The sequence below is a fragment of the Salmo salar genome, chromosome 08 (assembly GCF_965601325.2).
Source record: "Salmo salar chromosome 08, fSalSal1, whole genome shotgun sequence".
Lineage (NCBI taxonomy): Eukaryota > Metazoa > Chordata > Actinopteri > Salmoniformes > Salmonidae > Salmo > Salmo salar.
In genome coordinates this window covers 10287784-10304851 of record NC_138298.1, presented here as the reverse complement: position 1 = coordinate 10304851, position 17068 = coordinate 10287784, and the positions used below count along the sequence as shown (strand labels likewise).

The 17068-nt window shown below is 42.6% G+C and overlaps 1 long non-coding RNA gene across 1 annotated transcript; it reads right to left on the bottom strand.

Annotated features, from left to right (window-relative positions):
* Positions 1-7530: 7530 nt before the first annotated feature.
* LOC145881514 (uncharacterized) lies at positions 7531-15677 on the bottom strand. Its single transcript, XR_014393053.1, has 3 exons — positions 15458-15677; positions 9422-9472; positions 7531-9305 (listed from the first exon to the last, which is right to left on the bottom strand). It is a non-coding gene; the product is annotated as an uncharacterized LOC145881514 (long non-coding RNA).
* Positions 15678-17068: the final 1391 nt, after the last annotated feature.

Here is a 17068-nt window from a genome sequence, read left to right as displayed (position 1 = left end):
GTTAAAGCAGTTCTGCCAACATTCCTCCACAGTGATGTGAGAGACTGATCAACAACTACAGGAAGTGTTTGGTTAGAGTCATTGCAGCTAAAGGTGGCACAACCAGTTATTGAGTGTAAGGGGGTAACTAATTTTTCTCACAGGGGCATTGGCCTTCCCTGTAGCTCAGTTGGTAGAGCATGGTGTTTGCAACGCCAGGGTTGTGGGTTCGTTTCCCACGGGGGGCCAGCACATAAAATAAATAAATAAATGCAATGTATGCATTCACTACTGTAAGTCGCTCTGGATAAGAGCGTCTGCTAAATGACTAAAATGTAAAAAATGTAAAAATGGGTGTTGCATAACTTTGTTTATGAAATAATATGCATCGTTGTGTTATTTTTTCACTCAGGTTACCTTTATCTAATATTAGGTTTTGGTTGAAGATCTGATAACATTCAGTATAAAAATATGCAAAAGTAGAGAAAATTACAAAGGGGGAAATACTTTTTCACAGCACTGTATACAGTGCCTTATGGAAAGTATTCAGACCCCTTGACCTCTTCCACATTTTGTTACATTACAGCTTTATTCCCCCCAAAATTTAAACACTCAGTAATCTACTCACAATACCCATAATAACAAAGTGAAAACAGATTTTTTTATTTTTTGCAAATATATAAAATATAAAAACTGAAATACCTTATATACATAAGTGTTCAGACCCTTTCCTATGAGACTCAAAATTGAGCTCAGGTGTATCCTGTTTCCATTGATCATCCTTGAGATGTTTCTAAAACTTGATTGGAGTCCACCTGTGGTAAATTCAATTGCTTGGACATGATTTGGAAAGGCACACACCTGTCTATATAAGGTCCCACAGTTGACAGTGCATGTCAGAGTAAAAACCAAGCCATGAAGTCGAAGGAATTGTCCGTAAAGGTCCAAGACAGGATTATGTTGAGGCACAGATCTGGGGAAGGGTACCAAAACATTTCTACAGCATTGAAGATCCCCAAGAAGAAGTTTGGAACAACCAAGACTCTTCCTAGAGCTGTCCGCCCGGCCAAAATGAGCAATCGGGGGAGAAGGGCCTTAGTCAGGGAGGTTCTAGAGAACTTTAGAGTTCCTCTGTGGAGATGGGAGAACCTTCCAGAAGGTCAACCATCTCTGCAGCACTCTACCAATCAGGCCTTTATGGTAGAGTGGCCACACTGAAGCCATTCCTCAGTAAAAAGGCACATGATAGCCCGCTTGGAGTTTTCCAAAAGGCACCTAAAGACTCTCAGACCATGAGAAACAAGATTCTCTGGTCTGATGAAACTAACATTGAACTCTTTAGCCTGAATGCCAAGCATCACATCTGGGGGAAACATGGAACCAACCAAACGGTGAAGCATGGTGGTTGCAGCATCATGCTGTGGGGATGTTTTTCAGTGGCAAGGACTGGGAGACTACTCAGGATCGAGGCAAAGATGAATGGCGCAAAGTACAGAGAGATCCTTGATGAAAACCTGCTCCAGAGCGCTCAGGACCTCAGACTGGGGCGAAGGTTCACCTTCCAACAGGACAACGACCCTAAGCACACAGCCAAGACAACGCAGGAGTGGCTTCAGGACAAGTCTCTGAATGTTCTTGACTGACCCAGCCAGCGCCTGGACTTGAACCCGTTCTAACATCTCTGGAGAGACCTGAAAATAGCGGTGCAGCAATGCACCCCATCTAACCTGACAGAGCTTGAAAGGATCTGCAGAGAAGAATGGGAGAATCTCCCCAAATATAGGTGTGCCAAGTTAGTAGCGTCATGCCCAAGAAGACTTGATGCTGTAATCGCTGCCAAAGGTTCTTCAACAAAGTACTGAGTAAAGGGTCTCTCAACTTATGTAAACGTGTTATTTCAGTTTAGAATTTTTTTGAAATTAGCTAAAATTTCTCCAAACCTGTTTTTGCTTTGTCATTGTGGGGTATTGTCTACTGTAGATTGATAATGATTTTTATATATATACATTTTAGAATGAGGCTGTAATGTAACAAAATGTGGAAAAAGTATTGGGCTCTGAATACTTTCTGATGCCTGTCAAAAGGAGTAGAGGACCAAAGTGCAGCGTGTGTGTAGTTCCACATTTTATTTAATCTGTGAAACTTTGCAATATATAAATAAACTGAATCGACAAAACAACAAACCATGACGCAGAGGAGAAACAAACACTACTCAAAAATAATCAACCACAAAACCCAGGAAGAAAAACCCTACTTAAATATGATCTCCAATTAGAGTCAACGAGGACCAACTGCCTCCAATTGGAGATCATCCCAAACAAACCAACATAGAAATACAAAAACTAGAACCTAAGAACATAGAAATAGAAAACATAGAAAAACACAAAACACCCCCTGTCACGCCATGACCTACTCTACCATAGAAAAAAAAATATATATAGTGCCTTTGTCACGTCCTGACCATAATAAGATGGTATTTTCTATGGTAGAGTAGGTCATGGCGTGACAGTGTTTTTCTATATTTTCGATTTCTATGTTCTTAGGTTCTAGTTTTTGTATTTCTATGTTGGTTTGTTTGGGATGATCTCCAATTGGAGGCAGTTGGTATATATATATATATATATATATATATATATGTATACACACACAGTTGGTATATATATATATACACACACACTACCGTTCAAAAGTTTGGGGACACTTAGAAATGTCCTTGTTTTTGAAAGAAAAGCTAATTTTTGGTCCATTAAAATAACATTAAATTGATCAGAAATACATTGTTAATGTTGTAAAAGACTACTGTAGCTGACTTTTAATGGAATATCTACATAGACGTACAGAGGCCCATTATCAGCAACCATCACTCCTGTGTTCCAATGGCACGTTGTGTTAGCTAATACAAGTTTATAATTTTAAAAGGATAATTGATCATTAGAAAACCCTTTTGCAATTATGTTAGCACAGCTGAAACCTGTTGTTCTGATTAAAACTTATTTTAGCGCTGATCCCGTAACCGGGATCAACATCCAGCCAAAAATCAGAGTGCCATATTCATAACCAAATCTAATAATTTCTGTTTCTCAAACATAGGACTATTTTACACCGTTTTATAGATACACTTCTCCTGAATCGAACCACGTTGTCCGATTTCAAGAAGGCTTTACAGCGAAAGCAAAACATTACATTATGTTAGGAGAGTACATCGTCAAAATAACCACACCGCCATTTTCCTACCAACCACATGCATCACAAATAACCAAAACACAGCTAAATGAAGCACTAACCTTTGACAATCTTCATCAGATGACACTCCTAGGACATCATGTTACACAATACATGCATTCTTTTGTTCGATAAAGTTCATATTTATATATAAAAACAGCATTTTACATCGGCGCATGATGTTCAGAAAATATTTTCCCTCAAATGCATCCCGTGATCAGTGCTACAATTTACTAAATTACTATTCGAAAACATTTTAAAAATGTAATATTGTCATTCAAAGAATTATAGATTAACATCTCGTGAATGCAACCGCATTGCCAGATTTAAAAATAACTTTACTGGGAAATCACACTTTGCAATAAACGAGGTGCTATGCTAAGAAAAATAGGCTAGTTGATACAAGTTAGCGCCATCTTGGAACCATCTAAAATCAAATATACTATTGTAAATATTCCCTTACCTTTGATTATCTTCATCAGAAGGCACTTCCAGGAATCCCAGGTCCACAACAAATGTAGTTTTGTTTGAAAAAGTTAATAATTTATGTCCCAATAGCTCCTTCTTGTTAGCGCGTTCCGAAGGCTACTCAAAATGTACTGAAGCCCGCAGGACTTGTCATCACGAATGTGCAAAAAATATATATTTACGTTCGTTCAAACATGTCAAACGTTGTATAACATAAATCTTTAGGGCCTTTTTCAACCAGAGCTTCAATAATATTCAAGGGGGACGATTGCATTGTCTTACTAAATGTTTCGGAAGATGAGGCTACCCATGGGCGCCTGCATCATAGTAGTAATGGCCCTCCCTCTATGACCAACTTTCCAAGCCTCTCTTTTGGTCCGTTTCTACCATAGAAGACTCAAACCACTTTGTAAAGACTGTTGACATCTAGTGGAAGCCTTAGGAAGTGCTCAATGAATCCTAACTCACGGTGTGTCTCATAGGCAAAGTGTTGAAGGTGATTCCACAAATCAGATTTCCACTTCCTGTTAGGATCTGTCTCGGGGTTTTGACTGCCATATGAGTTCTGTTATACTCACAGACATCATTCAAACAGTTTTAGAAACTTTAGAGTGTTTTCTATCCAAATCTACTAATTATATGCATATCCTAGCTTCTGAGTTTGAGTAGGAGGCCGTTTAAAATGGGCACGTATTGTTTTCAAAATTCGCTGTAGCGCCCCCTATCCTTAAGGAGCTATAAGAAGCAATTAAACTGGCCTTCTTTAGACTAGTTGAGTATCTGGAGCATCAGCATTTGTGGATTACAGGCTCAAAATGGCTAGGAACAAAACACTTTCTTCTGAAACTCGTCAGTCTATTCTTGTTCTGAGAAATGAAGGCTATTCCGTGCGTGAAAGTGCCAAGAAACTGAAGATCTCATACAAGGCTGTGTACTACTCCTTTCACAGAACAGCGGAAACTGGCTCTAACCAGAATAGAAAGAGGAGTGGGATGCCCCGGTGCACAACTGAGCAAGAGGACAAGTACATTAGAGTGTCTAGGTTTTGAAACAGACGCCTCACAAGTCCTCAACTGGCAGCTTCATTAAATAGTACCCGCAAAACACCAGTCTCAATGTCAATAGCGAAGAGGCGACTCTGGGTTGCTGGCCTTCGAGGCAGAGTTCCTCTGTCCAGTGTCTGTGTTCTTTTGCCCATTTTAATCTTTTCTTTTTATTGGCCAGTCTGAGATATGGCTTTTTCTTAGCAACTCTGCCTAGAAGGCCAGCATCCCGGAGTCGCGTCTTCACTGTTGACGTTGAGACTGGTGTTTTGCGGGTACTAATTTAATGAAGCTGCCAGTTGAGGACTTGAGGCCAGGCAAAGCTCAGAGCACAGTGACATTTCACAGTACTCAGAACACTAGGAGCAGAAACATGCTAAAGTCAATGAATCTTACTGGACTCACAGATAGGCCTGTAGGCTGGATAGAAAACAATTGCATGCTAGACAGTGATCGGATCCCACTGGAATGCAGATGGAATTATTGAGTAGAAAAATAGATACTGTGCTTCATGTCTTTCTATTTTGTTACAGTGACACAGGCTAAAAATGGCACCATACTAGTGAAGCTGAACTTCCTTAGCATAAATAGGCTATTGTAGATCCAGTTTAGAAAATGTAAGATACTCATAACATTGAATCCTTCTTCCACAAAGACAGGCCCCACAGGCTAGTAGAAACAGAATGACATATAGCATACAAACAACACTGCATTTTGGTAGCACAAAGATGTGCCCAAAGGCTAAGCTGCATTGCAGTAAAATACAGATCAACCTGGTCTCAGAGCATTTCGTATTATTCTAAATGTAAATCCGGGATACTCAATTTAGTATGATACTCTGTTACGTTTCGTATGGCATGTATTCATTTGTGGATGTCAATCACCCACTTCGTATGGTATGGATTACTATTTGTATTGTATGTTATGAAATTGCAAATCATACAATATGCCTACGAATTTGCCAAAGCATAATATGTTACGAATTTGATAAACATATGATATGTTATGAATTCCATCTAGGTGGCTAACATTAGCTAGCTGGGTAATGTTAGGTAGGCTAGCGGTTAGGGTTGGGGGTTAGGGTTAAGGTTAAGTTTAGGAGTTAGGTTAAAGGGTTAGAGGAGCTAAAAAGTAGTAGGTAGTTTAAAAGTTGCTAATTAGCTAAAATGCTAAAGTTGTCGGTGATGAGATTCGAAATCGCAACATTTGGGTTGTTAGACGTTCATGTTACATGCCCACCCATCCACCCCAGTTTAGTTTTTGCCTTAAGCAACCATCTCTGTTATGTAACCATACCAAACGTAACATATACTAATGTCGGTGTCCCGGATTTACATTTACTATGTTACGTCTAGTCTATGAGAAGAGGCTGTACAGATAGCTCAGTAGATACATACCAACTACCCCCTCTGCACCTCTCTAGCATACGAAACATGTTAGCCACATTTAAGTATGCTGTCACACATATCAATGATGTACAAGAATGGCACATTTCAGCAAGGATAATTGTACAAACAGCTAGCAACTCTGCTGCCCTATAAAAATTCTTGCTACATTAAGTTTGCTGACATAGCCTACAGATAAATGTTCACAATGGACATTACAGTAAGGATGACGCTATAAAGTGGGATACAAGCGTTACAAAACACAGGAGGCTAAGGAAACATGCTACAGTACACATGTGAATCACATTTAGGCAGACATATCAGGGTCAAGCTGAATGTACGCAGGTCATGCTAAAGGTCAGCAGCAGACACAAACACAACCCATTCACAGATCTCCCTTGGGAAAGAGGTCCTCTGACCTCAATGGGACTTCCTGGTTAAGGTTAAATAAATAAAAAATCAGGCCAAAAGGATGTTTTTCATCTAGGCTACTGTTAAGGTCACTCTACAAATGTAAAGGACCTGCACTGTATAAACTCTCCAAAATTCTACGTTGATGACATACTTAGGTAGAAGCCTAGTCTTTGAACACCCCCTGTTACTATGCATCATTTGTTGTATACATTGGATGCCATCTTTGTTTTTATTTCTAAAGATTATTCATGATGAAACAACAACTAGCCAATGTGAAATAACTAATACCCTATCAAAATGGTGAGGGATCGTAAAAGCAATACAGCGTCCAATGGTTTACAGATACGCTATATGCTCCTGTGCTCACTGTAGAGGAGATTCTGACCTACGGTGTATGCGTACACAGGGACATATTTAGAAGGCAAGGTCAACACACGTTCATTTGATTTCTTCATCCGGAGACGATTAGACAGTATGCCAAAGCATGGTCTCCAATCATCAGTCAATACACAGACCCATTGACAGTTCATTCCAATCGGTTTGATTTCACACGGGCGGCTGAGCAAAGTGTTTTATAACCATTGGACATACGAACAGACAAAGAAGACACATGGACGGTCAGTGCACACATATGAAGAGCCGGTACACAGATATTCGTCTTGGTATCTGTCTGTTTGTCTGTCTCCTCTCTGTTCTCGTTATGGCTAATGAAGGATGACAGTGAGCCTTGCTAACGGTGTTATTAATACTTGAGTCGAGGCAGGGATTAGAATGCTATGGGGTGGGGTAACCTCCTCCCACTGTGTGTGTGTGTCCAAGCACAGAAAAAACGAATACTCTATGGCAATGTCACTGCAAGGGCAGAGTGTGCCGAGGAAGGGGCATGGCAGAGATACGGCTGCTAATTGTGAAAATTGGGATGTGGTAGCCTGGATGTCAATCAGTTTGTGCTTTATCGAAGTGCTCCCCATGCTTTGTGATTGTCATGTTTGGTTTTCTATGATCGATTTCCCACCAGCACACATACACACTATGTTCTTCAAGTTTCAAGTTTTATTAGTTGTATGTACAGGAAACACATGGTACACACCATCCAACAAAATGCTTACTTACAGGTTCCTTCTTTACAATGGAACAACAATAAGAAGTAATAAAATATAAAAATACCAACATAAAGTGGCTCAGTAGCATAAGCATAATACAGAAATACACAATTTATTCTCCAATGTTTACACTTGGTTTGGGGAAGGGGTGATTGGGGGAAAAGTGTTTCAATTGTGCAGTATTTAGAAATCATAATAAGAGTCAGTTTGATGTGCGTGTAGCGTGAGTGTGCGTGCGTGTGTGTGTGAAAGAGTGCATGTGTGCTAGGGCGTGAAGAGTCAGTGCAGATGATCAGTCCAGTTCAAGTGTTCAGCAGTCTGATGGTTTGTAGATATAAACTGTCCCTGAGCCTGTTGGTATCAGACCTCATGTTCCGTTTGCACAATGGGAGTGAACAGCTCGTGGCTGCGGGCCTTCCTTAAGTACCGTTTTGAGTAGATATCCTGGATGGTCGGGAGCACATTTACATTTACATTACATTTAAGTCATTTAGCAGACGCTCTTATCCAGAGCGACTTACAAATTGGTGGATTCACCTTATGATATCCAGTGGAACAACCACTTTACAATAGTGCATCTAAATCTTTAGGGAGGGGGGGGGTTAGAAGGATTACTTTATCCTATCCTAGGTATTCCTTAAAGAGGTGGGGTTTCAGGTGTCTCAGGAAGGTGGTGATTGACTCCGCTGTCCTGGCGTCGTGAGGGAGCACGGTCCCAGTGATGCACTGGGCCGTCTTCACCACCCGCTGGAGGGCCTTGCGGTCATGGACGGAGAAATTGTCATACCAGGCCGTGATGCAACCGGTCAGGATGCTCTCAATGGTGCAGCAGTAATATTTGGAGAGGTCCCGGGGTGGCATGCCGAATTTCTTCAGCCGCCTTAGGAAATAGAGACGCTATTGCGCCATCTTGACGAGTGGTAGTGTCGTTGGTCTTATGTCAAGTCCTTGGTGATGTGGACACCTGCTGACTCTCTCTACTGCAGTCCCGTTGACGTGGATCCGGTACCTGAAGTCAACAATCAGCTCCTTAATTTTACTGACGTTGAGGGAGAGGTTGTTTTCCTGGCACCACAATGCCAGTTCACTTACCTTCTCCCTATAGGCTGACTCGTCGTTGTTGGTTATCAGGTCTAGAACCGTGGTGTCGTCAGCAAACTTGATGATGGAGTTGGTTTCGTGCAAAGCCACACAGTTGTGGGTGAACAGGGAGTACAGCAGAGGGCTGATGACCCCTATTTTAAGAGTCAGTATGGAGTAGTGGTTGTTGCCAATCCTCTGATATAGAGTTGTCAGCTTACGGCGAAGGGGAGGGAATTGAGGTGTGAGAAATATGGTTGTTGTTCATTTTCAGTTGGTTTATGGATCTGTGTCCAGGTTGCATTGCATCAAAAGTATAAATCCACCCCAGCTTTTCTGTCAAACGTTCAAACGTTCGATTCTGGATCACAACTCACTGTGCAACTGATTTGGCATGTGAGAGAGGCAGGAGGTGACAGAGGTATAAAAAGGCGACAGTGTTACTGACCTGTCCAAAGAGAGTGTTGAGGTAGGACAGGTAGACGGCTGCTACAGAGCCCTGGCTGTGGCTCCTGCCACTCTTGGAGCTGTTGCTATTTTCTCCTGACTTGGGCTGGCGGAGCCCGGAGCGCCCAGGGGTCCCCTGTGCCGAGGGGGTGTTTGACGACGTGCTGTTTGGGGACGGAGAGATGGAGAATAGGGAAAAGGGTCTGACTTCATCCTTGTCAACATGACCATCTTTGCCACTGTGTCATCACCGTTATCTTTGAGGGTGGGTCTCACTTACCTCGCTCTGGGTGAGGGCGCGCCTCCCTTTTTTGTCCCTTTCTGAGACATGCTAAGGGAGAGAGAGAGAGAATTGTAACAACTGCTGATGTCAGGAGGGCTTTATGAATATACATTTGATTGATTTATTGAGAAGAGAAATAAATAAATAAATAAATAAATAAATAAATAAATAAATAAATAAAGAAAGAAAGAAAGAAAGAAAGAAAGAAAGAAAGAAAGAAAGAAAAAAAGAAGAAAACAATATAATTCTTTAACCAGGGGTGAGGCCTTCGCCAGGGTTGTAATCAGAGCCCTGCACTCTTCAATATTTACATAAACGAATTGGCCACTATTCTAGAAAAATCCTCAGCCCTTGGTGTTAGTCTCCACAATTCAGAGGTTAAATGCCTGCTCTTCGCAGATGACCTGTGCCTGCTGTCACCTACAGCACAAGATCTACAGCAGAGCCTGGACCTGCTAGAGCAGTACTGACAGAACTGGCCCCTGGCAGTAAACTGTAAAAATACAAAAATAATGATTTTACAGAGAAGATCCATATCTCAGGGAATTAGACCAATGTTCTCAATTGGTACAACATGATGCAATGAATAAACTGAGAGAGAAAGCATGCAGGGCTGAATTCACAAACCTGTTCTACTAACACACTGAAGCCTCAGGACCAGAACATCCAATCAATCAGAATAAACCAAATTACAACACAGTCAAAACTAGTTTACTTACTGGGAAACACAAGCACAAAGAAAAATGAACTGCTATCTGGCCCTAAATCGACAGTACACCGTGGCAAACTATTTGACCATGGTTAGTGATCAAGACCTTAGAAAAACATTCACAAAGTACAGTCTCAATGAGCACAGCCTTGCCAGGAAAACCTGGCTCCCTGTAGAGGAAAGGCTGTGCAACCACTGCACCACAGCAGAACCTGAGACAGAGCTGCATTTCCTGACAAAATGTAAGCAATATAAAACAATTAGAGACTGTAATTTCCCCAAGTTTGAAACCCTTGGTTATTTTGACCCTTGATTATTGTTGTTACTGTTGTCCCATTGACAATATTGATTATTATTATTTTAATTATATTACTATTGTAAATCTCCAAAGTAAGCTTTGGCAATATGTACATTGTTACGTCATGCAAATGAAGCTAATTTAATTGAATTGAGAGAGGGGGAGAGAGAGAGAGAAGGAATAATAAGTATCCATGGGACCAAGGAGAAGAGAGAGAGACATACAGAAGAGAAAGAGAGAGAGTGAGGGAGGTAGAGAGAGAGCGTGAGTGGAAGACAGATAAACTTATGGCTGTACATTTGAGAGACAGATTAATGCACTGTGTTGTCAGAACATGAAAGACTGCCTCAGACACTGACACGTCAAACAGTACACTTCTACCATTTCAGATGCTCATAAATTTGCACCTAAGGCCCCCCGTTTGAACATACGTTGTACGAGTGCATGTGAAGTGCAGAGGCACACGCCAACAAGGCACCGTTAGTCTGCATTCTCCTCCCTAGGGACCACAGATCATTATGAGATGAGACTAGCAGAACAGGTAGGCCCTATAAATTACAATAAACAACCTACAGTGAGGGAAATAAGTATTTGATCCCTTGCCGATTTTGTACGTTTGCCCACTGACAAAGAAATGATCAGCCTATAATTTTAATGGTTAGTTTATTACAACAGTGAGAGACAGAATAACAACAAAAAAATCCAGAAAAACGCATGTCAAAAATGTTATAAATTGATTTGCATTTTAATGAGGGAAATAAGTATTTGACCCCTCTGCAAAACATGACTTAGTACTTGGTGGCAAAACCCTTGTTGGCAATCACAGATGTCAGACGTTTCTTGTAGTTGGCCACCAGGTTTGCACACATCTCAGGAGGGATTTTGTCCCACTCCTCTTTGCAGATCTTTTCCAAGTCATTAAGGTTTCGAGGCTGGCGTTAGGCAACTCGAACATTCAGCTCCCTCCACAGATTTTCTATGGGATTAAGGTCTGGAGACTGGCTAGGCCACTCCAGGACCTTAATGTGCTTCTTCTTGAGCCACTCCTTTGTTACCTTGGCCTTGTGTTTTGGGTCATTGTCATGCTAGAATACCCATCCACGACCCATTTTTAATGCCCTGGCTGAGGGAAGGAGGTTCTCACCCAAGATTTGACGGTACATGGCCCCGTCCATTGTCCCTTTGATGCGATGAAGTTGTCCTGTCCCCTTAGCAGAAAAACACCCCCAAAGCATAATGCTTCCACCTCCATGTTTGACGGTGGGGATGGTGTTCTTGGGGTAATAGGCAGCATTCCTCCTCCTCCAAACACGGCGAGTTGAGTTGATGCCAAAAAGAGCTTCATTTTGGTCTCATCTGACCACAACACTTTCACCCAGTTGTCCTCTGAATCATTCAGATGTTCACTGGCAAACTTCAGACGGGCATGTATATGTGCTTTCTTGAGCAGGGGGACCTTGCGGGCGCTGCAGGATTTCAGTCCTTCACGGCGTAGTGTGTTACCAATTGTTTTCTTGGTGACTATGGTCCCAGCCGCCTTGAGATCATTGACAAGATCCTCCCGTGTAGTTCTGGGCTGATTCCTCACCGTTCTCATGATCATTGCAACTCCACGAGGTGAGATCTTGCATGGAGCCCCAGGCCGAGGGAGATTGCCAGTTCTTTTGTGTTTCTTCCATTTGCGAATAATCGCACCCACTGTTGTCACCTTCTCACCAAGCTGCTTGGCGATGGTCTTGTAGCCCATTCCAGCCTTGTGTAGGTCTACAATCTTGTCCCTGACATCCTTGGAGAGCTCTTTGGTCTTGGCTATGGTGGTTAGTTTGGAATCTGATTGATTGCTTCTGTGGACAGGTGTCTTTTATACAGGTAACAAGCTGAGTTAAGGAGCACTTCCTTTAAGAGTGTGCTCCTAATCTCAGCTCTGGGAGCCAGAAATCTTTCTGATTGAGAGGGGGTCAAATACTTATTTCCCTCATTAAAATGCAAATCAATTTATAACATTTTTGACATGTGTTTTTCTGGATTTTTTTGTTGTTATTCTGTCTCTCACTGTTGAAATAAACTTACCATTAAAATTATAGACTGATCATTTCTTTGTCAGTGGGCAAACGTACAAAATCAGCAAGGGATCAAATACTTTTTTCCCTCACTGTAATGTGCCTCTCCGAGCAAACCAGAGCCCCGTTTTCACTTCGTCACCATTACAGGAAAGAGAAAGCGACACGCGAGCAGCACGCATGTGATGTGTACTGATTGCAATGCTCTGAGCATGCTGTCTCCCCAGAGAGGAAGAGGCAAAGCGAGAGGATTTACTCCGCCCCAAAATCTGTCCACGTGAGATAAGCCATTTTTGTATGGAGGTGTACGAGCAAGTACGTGAGGCTTATATGATGGAATAGAAGTTTCAAAATATTTAGTCTGTTACAAATGTATTGAGTAGATAACATCCCGACAACTTTGAGGAAAAATTACTTAATTGTGCCTGTTGTTTACACCCATATCTGCCCTCTCAATGGCTAGAATGGTACCATCTGATCTCGCCTGCCTTCAATCATTGAGGACATGTATTTCCATTGTTAGAGCAGTCACTCGGCTATCTTCATAATAGATCATCTTTGGTCTCCCTACTAACTCCTCGAGCTCTCTGGGTGTTTCAGCCATCTAGCCTATCTTAACAGTTGTTCCTCTCTCATAGTTGGTTCAGGGAATGACTGAAAACAACTGGAAATAAGAATGTGTGAGCAGTTGGCTGGTATTTGGTAGTTAGTGCCAAATAATATAATTGCTGTTCAAAATCACAGGAGGTTGGTGGCACCTTAATTGGGGAGGGCATGCTTGTGGTAATGGCTGGAGCGGAATCAGTGGAATGGTATCAAATACGTCAAATACATACTGTAGTTTGATACCATTCCATTCGCTCCGTTCCAGCCGTTATTATGAGCCGTCCTCCCCTCACCAGCCTCCACTTTACAAAATGGATTCTAAGATAATGAGTTGCTTGCGCACACATACAGCTAAATTGCTACAATTCCCATGGTGGTGCATTCATAGTTAACAATAGGCCTAACTATTGTTTGCCTCAAGACCAGCTTTTCTCTTGAATGCGCAAAATATCAGGGTAAACAAACAAACACACGCATGCACGTTCGTACACGCGCGCACACACATACAGACACCCTTCTACATGAGCCATTAGAGACAGCATGAGCTGCTCCCTAAGTGGCCAATCGCTGTCAATCACCAAGCCGGTATGAGCAATTTCAGATCCTAATCCCGCTAATTGAAATAATGAAACGGTGGACTGGGGGGGGAGTTAAAGCAGAGGTAATGCAGATGATATCATAGACTGGCTGTGATCCAGAACCGGTTAGCTGGGGGCCTCATCCTTTTGTCTTTTTTTTTCTCTTCAGTGTTTTTCCCTATGTTTTTTTTGGGTCATTCCTCCTGCTTCCCCTGCTGTTCATCTGCAGTCGAATGCAGATCAATGCCCAGATGGCTCAGCTACTCTCTTCTCGTCCAATGTCTTAAAACAACCCGCGGTACAATAGGCCTGGCTGCCTCCTCCTCTCCCTATCGATCTCCACCACTGATTTTGTGTCACGACTCAGAAATCAGACTCCCCTTTGTTACCTTTTTGGGAAGGGGGAGAGGAGGAGAGGGAGATGGGTAGATTTTCCTGTCCGCCGGCTGCCCTGTCATCCTCCTATCAATGGTTCCATCTTGGCATTTCCCACCGTTCACTGCCATCTCGCGTCCCTACACCATCAATCTCCTGTGTGGTTGTCATTTCAGTGCCTTCTGTCCTGGTATCAGTCTGGCATCTTGTCTGTCTGTCGGTTCCTGTTTGTTACCACCAGTAATGGTTGACAGACTGTTGTTTTCCCATTCAGACTGTACACTTCGAACTGCCCAAGCTCTCTGGATAAAATGCAAAGAGGGCTACACGACATTAAGCCCTATTGACGAAAGGATAAATGTATCGATTGATTAGCCGATCGATTGAAGTAAACAAATACAAGCACAATTTGGCCAATGGTCAACAGCCCTTGACCTCGTCCCCATCCTCTATCCTCCTTACCTTCAATATGCAGCTAGGAATGGAGAGAGAGTTTCAAACTTTTTCTGACAAGTCCAGTTGTTACCGTTTGGCACGGACGTGTTGACTGATATAAATTAGGACTATAACTCCCCTCCTGTTCCTCTACCTTCCGCCTCCTCTGCCTCACCGGATTATACAATAAGAAGGGTGATTATCTCGCTAAATACGTCTGGATTCGACTTTGAGATGCTTGACCGAGTCACTGTTTTGAAATTACATTGTAGGGTAGTCATGTACAGGTTGTGGGCAAACAATGAAAACTTCCAGTGTATCTTCCGGGGAACCCTTTCTTTGAGTCACTGGTTCACAAGGCTACATGTGTTAATGTAGACCTTTGATGGGCTTAAGCACTGAGCTTGTCCTTTTCTTAACACTCAGGTTACAATCATTGCAATTACCTGATTATTGTGGATGACTGTATTGCTCCTCCAAACTCATCTACCCTTGCAGCTCTACATTCACCGAAGTGTCACAGTTCCAACTTTTGTATTCCTTGCTACACTGTCCGAAACTTAGTTGTCCTTGCTTCGTCACTTGCTACAACTTTGTTTCCCTCATATTGTTTGAGGATACAATATGTCTTAAAAGAGCTTCCCAAATGGTGGTCTGTGGACCAGTGTTGGTCCTTGAGGTGCTACCTAGGCATCAGTGAGAAGGTGTTAAATGCATTTCTGGAAAATTGTAATACAGTAGGCTGGATGCATGGGAATCTAGGCTACCGCGCAACCGACTAAACTGTGCCACGGTGCAGAAAGGTATACATGATGTCAGTGCAAGTTTCAGTTCATATAAGTCCTCGCTCAAATGACCTTCATCAACGTAGTACAATGTGAGATAGATAAGTATGCAGAACGTCAGACTTTTCTTCTTCTGGAAAATTGCACTAGCCTACTGGTGGGCTGCCAAAATGTTCATTCGTCTTACCGTGCAGTCAGCGAGGGGAAACATTTTGGAACCACCTCTCTATCCTTCCTTTTCTACCGCACTGTCGTCCTATACCGCCCTTTCTTGCCAAGCACTGGCGCAGTAAGGAAGCTGTTTCCCAATGCTATTCGAACCTCGCCACGCTCAAATATGCTTAGTCCGGCCAACCAAAGCCCTTATTTAGCATTGTGCCTTCTGAAGAGCGAGAAAACACCCTCCTTTCCACCTGAAAAAGAAATGGGGGTCGCAATAATGTTGTCACATTACACGCACCAGTCAGCTCCCGGTGGACTGTGGACCTTGGCAATGAAATGTTTACTAAAGTGGAAATCCACTATTTTAGCTCGCTGCCTCACTCTTGCCTCAAGGCTGCGGTGCAAAGACAAGCCAAGCCCAGTTCTTGTTGGTTTTTCGTGAGGTTATTGTGCCTCATATAATGTTTGAGTGCTTTTCAAGCGGAAATATGGATTATTTTGGTGGGAGACATGTCTTCGCAAATAAGAAGACACAGCCGAAACTGATGTTGTGTGTAAGGGTGTTTTGTAGTTACAGATGTGTGTTTGTGTCTATGAGATGCTTTGCCTTCGGGGAGTGTGTTGGGCAGAGATGAGAGGTGGGTTGAGCATAATGAAGCGTCCTGTTATTGGTGACTGATAATGCCATATTGAGAGCTAATTACCTGCAACATTGCCTCATTAACCACAACAAGACGGCACCGCCCTCGGGCACTGGCCACAACACCCAGGCAGATCACACTGTCTCTTCATCTCCCCTCTCTTCCTTCCCTCTCTTCTTCCTGCTCTCATCCCTCCATCTTTTTTAGATGGCCTTGCCTTCATTTCCTTTCCTCTAGCACTCCTTCCTGTCTTTCTCACGGATCGATTTTTGTTGACGCTTGAACTTCTTAGTTATAAACCTTTGAAAGTAATCTTTTGTTGTTTTGTCCCAGCTTTCCCTTCTTGGTACCTCCTTCTCGCAATCTCTCTATTTCCTCCTTCATCTTAATCTCTATCCCTCTCTTCTTCTATTTTTGTCTCCATATCAATCCGTCTGTCTGTCTCTTAGTTTCTAATATAGCTTCCTCTCCTACCATCTCCCTCTTTCTCCATGTCTCCATTTTCGTCTTTCCACAGTCACCTTCACACTGTATTCTGGAGCAGTTGGCCTCTCTTCCCTCCATCCCTCTCTTCCCTCTTTCCTGCACATTTCCACTGCCCTGCCTCTGGGCCACGCTTCTCCCCTGCGCTCCACTCGCTTATTTATGGGAATATGCTGATGGGGCTAACCCAGGTATAGAAAAAAATACCCCTGAGTAAAAGGAAGTGAGGGAGGGAGAGAACAGAAGAGTGAGCATGTGGGAAGCGAAAGATGGGGTGGAACAGAAGAGCGAAAGAGAGCGTACTATTAATCATTGACCTGTCATTTATCCTAAAAAGCAAGTAACCATTCATCATGGACAGTGAAAAAAAACAACAAAAAAAGGATTGAGGGAGAAAGAGCGAAAGCGAGAGAGGAAAAGTGTAAAAGTGTGTCAGAGGGGAGCGTAATTGCAAAAAGAAGTGGCTGAGTTAGTGCTCAGTTTGACTTTGAGGTCGGGCACCGCATGCAGCC